The sequence below is a fragment of the Pan troglodytes genome, chromosome 23 (genome assembly GCF_028858775.2).
Source record: "Pan troglodytes isolate AG18354 chromosome 23, NHGRI_mPanTro3-v2.0_pri, whole genome shotgun sequence".
NCBI lineage: Eukaryota > Metazoa > Chordata > Mammalia > Primates > Hominidae > Pan > Pan troglodytes.
In genome coordinates this window covers 31,552,717-31,564,149 of record NC_086016.1, presented here as the reverse complement: position 1 = coordinate 31,564,149, position 11,433 = coordinate 31,552,717, and the positions used below count along the sequence as shown (strand labels likewise).

Genomic DNA, 11,433 nt, shown 5'->3' with positions numbered 1-11,433 from the left:
AAGGATCATTTTCATTTACTCAGCATCTCCCAGATATCAAGGACCAGATACCTAAGTATGTTGTCTCATTCAGTTATAAAGGCCCTGGGAAGTGAGTTTCAGTTGCATCTTTCTTTAGGACGGTCAGCTGGGTCTCTCTGCTAAACATCAAGCGCTGTGACACAGGCTCATACAAAAACTACTCCCTAGGACCCCCTATGCCCCCCTCCCCAGCCCCCACCTGCAGCAGTGATGCAGGAAAGCTGAACCCCTGACTCCGGTGGGCATTTGCTCAGCAGGGTGTCCACAACTCTGCCTGCCCTTCTGAAGCTGAGATGAGACAGTCAGCCCCATGCATGCAATGACAGGATGTCTGGAAATGCAGAGGCCCAAGGAAATTCATGTCTGGATCAGGTTTTCCCTTTGACTGTGGCCCAGGAATGGGAATGAGCTCCTGGGAGGGCGTTTGCTTCCCTAAGGAGTGAAGTGGCATGGAAGGGGACAGGGATTCTCTACGTTATAGGGTTGTGGTAACCCCAATCTCTTGGTGACCACAAAGTAAGAGCAGGGAGGCATCCTCAGGTGTCCCCAATGCCCCAGGGTCTCAGCAGCCATGGGAAGGTCCAATCTCAGCACAACCACAACTCCAGGGGTCTCACTTCCATCCTCTCTGGTGTTGCTTTAGCCTGTAGGCTGAAGATTAACCCCCACCCTAATCGCTTGTGCTATCTATAGATCACAGACAATGGTGTGGAGAAATACTTGCCTTGCTTACCCCCACCTAGTCACGTACCCCATGCTTGCTCAGTCTATCACGACCCTGTCACCTGGACCCCTTAGAGTTGTAAGCCCTTAAAAGGGCCAGGAACTCTTTCTTCGGGGAGCTTAGTTCTGTTCTTGAGACGCAAGTCTGCCGATTTCCCGGCCGAATAAAGCCTCTTCCTTGTTTAACCCGGTGTCTGAGGAGTTTTGTCTGTGGCTCATCCTGCTACATTTCTTGGTTCCCTGACCGGGAAGCGAGGCAGCCTCTTAGGCGGCTTAGGCCTGCCCTGTGGAGCATCCCTGCAGGGGACTCCGGCCAGCTTGAGCTACGCGGTTCCTGAGCGTGCTCCTGGGTAGGCGTTTGCCCCGGTGGAATGCCTCGTCAGAGCAGTGCATGGCAGGCCCCAGCAGAGGATCAACGCAGTGGCTGAACACCGGGAAGGAACTGGCGCTTGGAGTCCAGATATCTGGAATACGGTAGGACCGGTCTTGGGAACTTGCCCACTCCATTTGAGTGGAAGCGTGGCCTGATCACCCACGGCGTGCCTTTATCGGCACTTTGGTTTTGGTTTTGATTTTGACTTGGTTTGAATTCCTTGGCAAAAGTGCCTTTGTCGGCACTTTGGTTTTGGTTTTGATTTTGACTTGGTTTGAATTCCTTGGCAAACGGGCGTGCCTTTGTCGGCACTTTGGTTTTGGTTTTGATTTTGACTTGGTTTGAATTCCTTGACAAATGGGCGTGGCTTTATCGGCACTTTGGTTATGGTTTTGATTTTGACTTGAATTGCTTGACAGGACCGGTCTTGGGAACTTGTCCACTCCATTTGGGTGGAAGCGTGGCCTGATCACCCACAGCGTGCCTTTATCAGCACTTTGGTTTTGGTTTTGATTTTCACTTGGTTTAAATTGCTTGAGGAACGGGCGTGCCTTTATCTGCAGTTTGGTTTTGGTTTTGATTCTGATTTGATGTGAATTCCGTGAACCCACTAACCCACGGATGGCCCAAATGCATTCAGTCTGTAGCGGCAACTGCTTTGCTGACAGAAGAAAGTAGAAAAATAACTTTTAGAGGAAACCTCATTGTGAGCACACCTCACCAGTTCAGAAGTATCCTAATTAAAAAAAAAAAAAAAAAAAAGCAAAAAGGTAGCTTCATAACTCAAAAATCTTAAAGTATGGGGCTATTCCATTAGAAAAAGATGATTTAACATAAACCCCTGAAAATTTAACATAAACCCCTGAAAATTCCCTTAACCCGGCAGATTTCCTAACAGGGGATTTAAATCTTAATTACCATACAAAGGTCTGACCAGACCTAGGAGGAACTACCTTCAGGACAGGATGATAGATAGTTCCTCCCAGGTGATTAAGGAAAAAAAAAACACAATGAGTATTCTGTAATTGAGGAAAACTCTTGTAGAAGCAGAGTTAGGAAAATTGCCTAATAATTGGTCTGCTCAACTTTGCCACTCAGCCAAGCCTTGAAGTACTTACAGAACCAGGGGGAAAAAAAGCCATCTATACCAATTCTAAGTTAATTTGGACTAAGCAAGGTCTTATTAATAGCAAAGGATAATTGAAATCCCACACTTACAAGGTTTTCAACAAAAGTAAAGTTGTTTTGCTAAAAGTTAACAGTGTAACATGTATTATGGTAACTTCTCATCTGTGGCCTTAGACAGTCTAGTCCACAGACATGAAGGAAGTTTGCTTTGGAAAAGAATGGTTATCATCTTCGAAAAAAGAAAAAAGTGGGGGTGCAGAATTTATATAAAAAGGAATGTTGTATGGAAAATTCTTGTCCTGAAATAAATTAACTAGTTGTTTAAAGAAAGGGATGTTTCCAATAAGTCAGAAAGTTGAGGCATGTCGAAGAATTGTCTGTGAAAGTCAAGAAAAAAAGTGTTAGAAAAAGAAATTTATGCAAGAAATGTTGTATAATTTAAATTAATTAGTCCTCCTGAATGTAAAACTGTTGAAGAAACAGTTTATGTGCAAGGTGTATAAGGAAAGTAAAATATGCCTTTGGTAAAAGGATTATAAGGAAGCATAAGAATATGAATTTTTACCTACATTAAAAGGTTACAAAAATAGTTTTGAAGGTTTAAGCAAGTTTTGAAATGTTAATTGTAAAGAAAATTCTGTGTGTAAAACATATTGGCTAAAGTTAAAGGGGTATCATCCAGTTTTTCTGTGAACTGGACATTAAAATAAAAACACAAAGGGTTTTTCTTAAAGCGCTAACCTGCTCTTTGACAAAAATTATAAAAGGTTAAAAAAGCCTATAAAAATCTTATGGTCAGACATTAAAAGTTGAATAAATATGTCTACAAAGTTTTATTAAAACTGTTTAACATTAATAACACTAATATAAAGGTGAAATCTAGCTTATCTGGTATAAACATACAGGAAGCATTGTCAAATATAAAATGGTGTTTGGCTTTCTTTGGTCTAAAAACTAATAAAAATAGGTGCTAAAGGAAATTTCTCAGTAAGAAGGCACCAAGGACTATAAAGTCCACTGCTGATGTCCCTACATTTAAAATAAAAGGTCCATTTCTTAAAAATTATATACTTGATTTATCTCCCACTTTCCTTTCCCTCAAAACTAAAAGTCTTTTAGCACATGTACCACCCCGAGAATTTCTGGTAAACCAGCACCAGCCTGAAGATCATGTTCTCATCAAAGGGTGGAAAGAAGGAAAACTCGAGCTGTATAAACATGTGGCTGCTGGGCCATTGCATGGTCTCTGTTGATGAGGTTCTGAATTTTTAATTGTATATATTTAAATTTATTTAACCATGAAGAGGCACATATATGACTGAGAACCACACTAGATGGGACAGCTCCAGAGATCCAGAAATGAGGAAGACAAGACTCCCCTATCCTGGTGTTTTTTTTTGCAGAATCGTTTGCTGCTCTGATCCTAGCATACATTTAAGGTTACTTCCTGGGCATCTGCATAAGGGCCAGTCACTGTGTGGGGCTGGGGATATGACCATGAGGACAATATCCAGGTCCAGAGGGATTCCAGCAGGGGGCGCTCTTGCAGCCAGTGGAAGAGCATGGCCCTGCACACCCTGTCTAGACAAGATCACAGCGGCAGGAGCAGAGAGGTAGGGCAACTCGCTGTCCTCAGGAGCTCACCCTCATCTCCAGGGACCCTGAATCATAAGCTGGGCAGGCTCCAGGATGAGTGTGGGGCTCAATAGGCTGGACAGGCTGTGAAGAAAACCTTTCCACACCTGCACTAGATACCAGCCCAGGGGTGATCTAGAACTCATCCCTGGGGTGTGTTCATTAAAACATCCATGGGGCCTAATGTGTCTTCCCCAGGACTGAGCTCTGGGATAAGAACAAATGAGGAAGAGACAGTCACTGCCCTGGCAGTAAACACCCATGGCCAGGGTTCCTCTATCCATCTGGGGGAAGACCCCAAGTTCGATACTGAAGATGTTAAACCATCTCCAAAGTAAGTGGAAACTGAGGTGTTGCGGATTCGATGACCTGGACCCTAGGGTCAGTCCCCACCCCTTTGCTGAGCTCACCCTGCCCTGGAACTCGTGTCCCTCCCCACCTCCCCTGCTACTCGGGAGCGCTGCCACTGCCCTGGCCAAGAACTGGGGGGCTACATCTAGTTGAAACATATTTCTGGGCCAGACAACCATTGGCCAACAGTGTCTACTGAAGGACCATTCCCCAGGTGACTTCCAGAAGAGGTGAAAAATGAAAACTTATCTGTCCCAGACCCAGGAAGATCAGGTCTGGGACCTCTCTGTGTCTGGCCTGACCCTGAAGTCCATCCCTACTGACTCGTGTCCTGTCTGCTCTGTGTCAGAAAAGTGGGGACCTGATTCCTGTTCTGCCCCTCTTACCAATTTCTGCTGGTGTCATTGCCATCATCACACAAAGAGATAGGGAAGACATGGTACAATAAGGAAGCTGCTTTCTCGAGGCACTTAGGATGATGTTCACACCATACTCTCAGCAGACAGGAAGGCCAGGTCCTGCTCACTCCAACTGAGGTGGGGGGATCACTTGAGATCAGGAGTTCCAGACCAGCCTGGCCAACATGGTGAAACCCCATCTCTACTAAAATTACAAAATACTAAACATACGAAAATAGCCTCATTTATAACACAAACCCCCAATATATTATGTTACCCATGTCTTACCATCATTTCAAACAACTTTCAGATTTATTTTCAGTTCCTGATTTCTACCACTCAGACTGGGCTGGAGGAACTCTAAGAAACAGACTTCCTGCTGACCCTCCTGCTCCGAATTCTAGGCATGTCTTTGGTGCAAATGTGGGCTCCTCTTCCTCCCTCATGCAAATTAACTCTTAAAGATTAGTCCACCAAGTCTTCTAGAGATATCTACACAAGTCTGAATTTTAAGGTAAAAGTGGCTGAGATTTAAGTTGAGAGTCAGTGTGGCAGATTCCTGGCTCTTAAAGGTTTTTACTTTGAAGAAGATAAAATGCATGAATCCTACTAGGGCAGAAAGAGTTCACAATAGGTGTTTTGGTGACAAAGCACTTGTTCTACATAGCCCAAGGGTAAATGCCAATACCTATTCAGAATGGAGCAGGGAAATTGAAAATAAATTTGAACGCTTCTAATGTAAAACTTCTGTTTCATATCCTGGCTCTTAGCAGCTGAGTGACCTTGGGCAAGTAATATAACCTTTCTGAGCCTTCATTTTCTCACCCTAAAATGGAGATAACATCAATATTGTCTCCATCACTCCCAACCCCCTTACTATTTGATAAGAATTACATGAGATAAAATATGTAACTAGCACAGTACCTGGTACAAAATAAGGAGTCAGTTAATATTAGCTCTTCTTCCTCCACCAGCTCAGCTCCTTTCCTCTTCCTTATCCAGGAAATACAGAAATATATGGATTCACCGTAGAAGCTGGACCCAGCTCCTCAGATGCAGCAGATGGATTGGCCCACTCTGTAATGACCCAGGATGGGGCGGGTGTTCTCCTGCATGGTGACTGAGAATGTGAGCCTCAGAATGAAATGTAAGAACAGCAGGCTCCATGAGGACTGGCTGCAGCCACAAACTGCAGGTCACTGTTCACAGGTGCTCAGTAGGAAGAGAGAGAGGCTTGTGATTTTTTTTTCACCCAGATGGAAATATGCATTCATAAAATGATTTTAGCTGGGTGTGGTGGCAGGCGTCCGTAATCCCAGCTACTCGGGATGCGGAAGCCGGAGAAGTCCTCAAACCTGGGAGCTGATGGGTTCATTGAGCCGAGATTGTGCCATGTTAACCCAGCCTAGGGGAAAAGAACAAGACTTTGTCTCAAAAAAATATATATATAGATATATATATCTACAATATATATATCTATATATATAGATATATATATCTACAATATATATATCTATATATATAGATATATATATCTACAATATATATATCTATATATATAGATATATATATCTACAATATATATATCTATATATATAGATATATATATCTACAATATATATATCTATATATATATCTACAATATATATATCTATATATATATCTACAATATATATATCTATATATATATCTACAATATATATATCTATATATATATCTACAATATATATATCTATATATAGATATATATATCTACAATATATATATCTATATATAGATATATATATCTACAATATATATATCTATATATAGATATATGTATCTACAATATATATATAGATATATATATCTACTATATATATCTATATATAGATATATATATCTACAATATATATATCTATATATAGATATATATATCTACTATATATATCTATATATAGATATATATATCTACTATATATATCTATATATAGATATATATATCTACAATATATATATCTACAATATAGATATCTATATATACAGATATATGTATCTACTATATATATCTATATATAGATATATATATCTACTATATATATATCTATATATAGATATATATATCTACTATATATATCTATATATAATCTAGATATATATAGTAGATATATATATCTATATATAAGATATATATATCTATATACATCTACAATATATATATCTATATATAAGATATATATATCTATATATAGATATATATATCTACATATATATCTCTATATTTATAGATATATATATCTACATATATCTCTATATTTATAGATACATATATCTACATATATATCTCTATATTTATAGATATATATATCTACATATATATCTCTATATTTATAGATATATATATCTACATATATCTCTATATTTATAGATATATATATCTACATATATATCTCTATATTTATAGATATATATATCTACATATATATCTCTATATTTATAGATATATATATCTACATATATCTCGATATTTATAGATATATATATCTACATGTATATCTCGATATTTATAGATATATATATCTACATATATATCTATATTTATAGATATATATATCTACATATATATCTATATTTATAGATATATATATCTACATATATCTCTATATTTATAGATATATATATCTACATATATCTATAAATATAGATATATATCTACATATATATATCTATATATAGATATATATCTACATATATATATCTATATATATAGATATATATATCTACAATATATATATCTATATATATATAGATATAGATATACTTACAGAGGTAATCTTCGCGTCTCTCCTTTGCCTGCAATAGGAGAAAGGAAAACGCCATGAGGATCAGATCATGCTGGGCCCTGTTGGCACAGGTCTATTATTCACTTGGTGACAGTAGAAAACAACATGTCAAACAGTGATCAAGTCACTGGCCCCTGAATGAAGCATAGACCATGCTTGTGGAAAAGGCAATGGGTTTTCATGGAATATTTAGCAAGTCTATGTTGGCTGGCAAATACAAAATTATTTTTCAAGAAGAAAAAGTTGCTACTGAGAAATATGCTCACTACCAGATAATTTGTAAGTGATGCGCTCACTTTTGACTACCGTCATCCAGCAGGACTCAGTTGGTCATAAACTCCAGTGACCGGTCGCTAGAGTCCATGATCCACTAAGACCTGGTGGACGATGGCAATCGAATATGATATTCCCTTGATGTTCCAGCCAACAAAAAAATTGTATTTGTCTTCTATAATATACATGGTCAGATTTTTATATCTTCATTTCATTAATAAGGCAAGAGGACCCAGAAAAAACATTTCTTTTCCAGACAGAGAAATGCATCTTACCATCTCTGGTGTCATGAGGTCTTCAAGACGGACAGATGGGTGTTCACTGAGATCTTTGACCAAATCTAGGAGAACACAGTGACAGTCAGTGCATTGGTGCTGCTGAGGAATCCCACAAGGAGCCTTGGGGGATGTGGACCAGGGCTGGAGTGTGTGGAGGTGGGCGGTTGACAAGCTTGGACTGAGCTGTTGCTGGACCATTCTCCTTGGTGTTGAAGGAAGGCAAAGGAGAAGGGCAGAAGGAAATGAAAGAGCCTTGGCTTTCTAGCTAGAGCAACTTCATCAATGCGAAATAGTCACCTTAAGAACCGGTTAATACAGAAAAGCACTGTACTATAGAAACAGGAAGTACATTCGTGGCTGCCTAGATCCAGGGGCGTGAGGATGGGAAAAACAGAGGATTGACTACTAGTGGGGTTTCTTTGAGGGGCAATAAAGAGGTTCTAAGATTAGATTGTAACAATGGTTGCACAACCGTGTAAATAGAGTAAAAACGCTGAATCACGTACTTTAAATGGGTGAGTTGTTTTGCATGTCAATTATGTCTAAATAAAGCTGTTTTAAAAAAAAGTATACGTACAGACTTGACGCTGGGCTTTCGACTTTCTCTGCAATAAGAGAAAAAAAAACACCATGAGGATCAGATCATGCTGGGTTCTGTTGGCAAAGGCCTTTATTCACTTGGTGAAATAAAAAACCGGATGTGAAACAGTGATCAAGTCACTGGCCCCCAAATAAAGCATAGAGGATGCTTGTGGAAAATGCAGTGGGTTTTCTTGGAATATTTAGCAAGTGTCCATGTTGGCTGGCAAATACAAAATTATTTTTCAAGGAGAAAAGGTTGCTACTGAGAAATATACTCACTACCAAACAGTTTGTAAGTGATGCCGTCCTTTGACGGCCATTTTCAATCAGGCCTCAGCTGGTCATAACCTCCAGTGACCGGTCGCTAGAGCCCATGACACTGAGGCCTGAATCATGATGGCAGTCAAAAATGATACTCACTTGATATTCTAGAAGCCCGAGAAAAAACAAAAAGCATTTCTCTTCCAGAGAAAGAAATACATCTTACAATATCTGATGTCATATTCTCCTCCACACCGCCGTGTGCAGACGCCTGCGCATCTTCAATGGGACCTAGGAGAACATAGAGTGACAGTCAGTGCATTGGTGCTGCTGAGGAATCCCACAAGGAGCCCTGGGGGATGTGGACTGGGTCTGGAGTGTGGAGGTGGGCGGTTGACAGGCATGGACTGAGCTGCTGCTGGACCATTCTCCTTGGTGTTGAAGGAAGGCAAAGAAGAGGGGCAGAAAGAAATGAAAGAGCCTTGGCTTTCCAGCTAGGGCAACCTCATCAATGTCACCTTAAGGACAGTTTAATAGAGAAAGGCACCGTATGGTTCAGCGCCAGCATCTCATCACACCTCCTCCCCATTTGAAGGTCCAGGCAAATCCCCAATTTTATGAAATGTTACAAGATCATTTAACTTCTGTGGATCTACATATCCTGCCACTACATTGATCATCTACCCTGTTGTGTTTTTCAAATTGTGGTGAAGCATGCATATTTATCATTTTAATTATTAAGTGTGCATTTTAATGAGATTACATTCAATGAGTTACATTCAGGATGCTGTGTCAATAATGAGAAATGTCTAAATTCATAATCTTAGCTTCAACTTGGGCAATGAGAGAAAAACAGCAGTGTAATATAGAACAGAGGAAAAATAAATAACGATTGCAGAATACAATGGAATAGGAAACAGAAAATCCTCAGAGAAAATCAACAAAACCAAAAGTCAGTTGTTTGAAAAGATCAGTAACATTGATAAACCTCTACCTTGGCTACCCACAAAGGAAAGAAAGAAGTCACAGTATACTAATAATATCTGTTTAAGAAGACTCAAATCAAAAAATAGTAAATAATAAAGGAATATCCTGAACACATCTGTGCTGAAAATTGGATACAGTAGATGAAATGGGCTAACTGTTAAAATCTATTTTAGAAGACCAAAACTCAGGAGAAATAGATCATCTGAATAGGCCTATATTTATTTTAGAAATTGAATCAATGATTAATATCTTTTCAAAAAACTAAAACACTATATTCAGATGATTTCACTGGTAAATTCTACCGAAATTCTTACAAAGAAAAATGTAGTCTTACCATACAAGCAAGTAATCATAATCCTAAGTATTTCCTCAGTTACATTTTAAAAATTGTGTTTCCAAACAAGACACAGGAAGGTTTATAATAGCTGTATTCATAATTGACTAAACTGAAAGCAAATGTCTAAATATTTGAGATGTCCTTTACTATCAAAGTTGAACTAAGCCTGGGCAACATGGTGAAATCCCATCTCTACGAAAAAAAAAAAAATTAGCTTGGTATAGTGGCACGTGCCTTATGGCCAGCTACTTGGGAGGCTGAGGTGGAAGGATCACCTGAACCTGGGGAGGTCAAGATCGCAGTGAGCTGTGATTGCACCAATGCACTCCTGGGCGACAAATGAGACCTTTTCACACACACACACACACACACACACACACACACACACACACACAAAAGAACAACTCTAAGTTGTCAATATTACTTTACTTGTGTAGTTGTATCATCTACCATTGATTTAATGCATTTAAATTGGCACAAATGAAATAAATGAAGAACATGACATAGTATTTACTGAGTTTCTCTAATATGGAGCACTGAATGAATAAACTGGAATTATTTGCTTAAATGAACTTAATGATTTAATTTCCACATTACCTATATTTTCTAGAGGCCAAATTCCATGCCGTCTCCATATTATTTTTAAACAGCGCTTGGAGCAGGTGTCAAAACATGCAAGGTAGAGCAGACTTCTTATAGATTCTAGGAAATGTATTATAATAAAGACAGTGCTTGACATGTTGCTGGCAGAGGATAGCAGAGAAATTAGTAAAAACTTATTCACAGATGAAAGTTTTGATCCCGGTTTGCACCGTCTGCTTTTCAACTCTACCTGAATTAGACTTGGGTTCTAGGAAGATTTTGCAAGGTTCGTTGCACTTAAAACAGACTGTGCAGGCAGATACCTTTATTTAGATGAGACAATATAGAAAAGCAGCAGATCCAAGTCACCAAGAATGGCCTGGGTTCAAATCGTACTTAGAATCTGCACATACCTGGGAGAGTGAAATGAACCCCTCTGTGCCTCAGTTCCCTATTCTGAGATGTGGGAATGTTAGTAGATCTATGCTATAGACCTACTAAGATCTACAGGGCTAAAAAGGATGAGATACAGATAAAGCCTTAAGAAGACTCGTGGGTTGTAAATGCCCAACAGTGTTCAATCATTCAATGTCTGGAAGAATAATCCAGATACTTGGTAGTGGTTGAATACAGAGAGGGAGCATGTATGGCCCCCGGGCAGGGGAGGGTGGAAAGTGACTTC

The 11,433-nt window shown here is 39.1% G+C and overlaps 1 long non-coding RNA gene across 1 annotated transcript in view; it reads right to left on the bottom strand.

The window, feature by feature from the left end:
* The window catches only part of LOC112206734 (uncharacterized), a 28,012-nt gene continuing 16,579 nt past the window's right edge, over positions 1–11,433 (bottom strand). Inside the window, exons 2-7 of the long non-coding RNA XR_002941202.3 lie at positions 9,072–9,136; positions 8,580–8,607; positions 8,000–8,064; positions 7,434–7,461; positions 5,554–6,034; positions 1–1,778 (exon numbers count right to left, since the gene is read on the bottom strand). This is a non-coding gene — a long non-coding RNA (uncharacterized LOC112206734). The remainder of the gene's footprint in view (positions 1,779–5,553; positions 6,035–7,433; positions 7,462–7,999; positions 8,065–8,579; positions 8,608–9,071; positions 9,137–11,433) is intronic.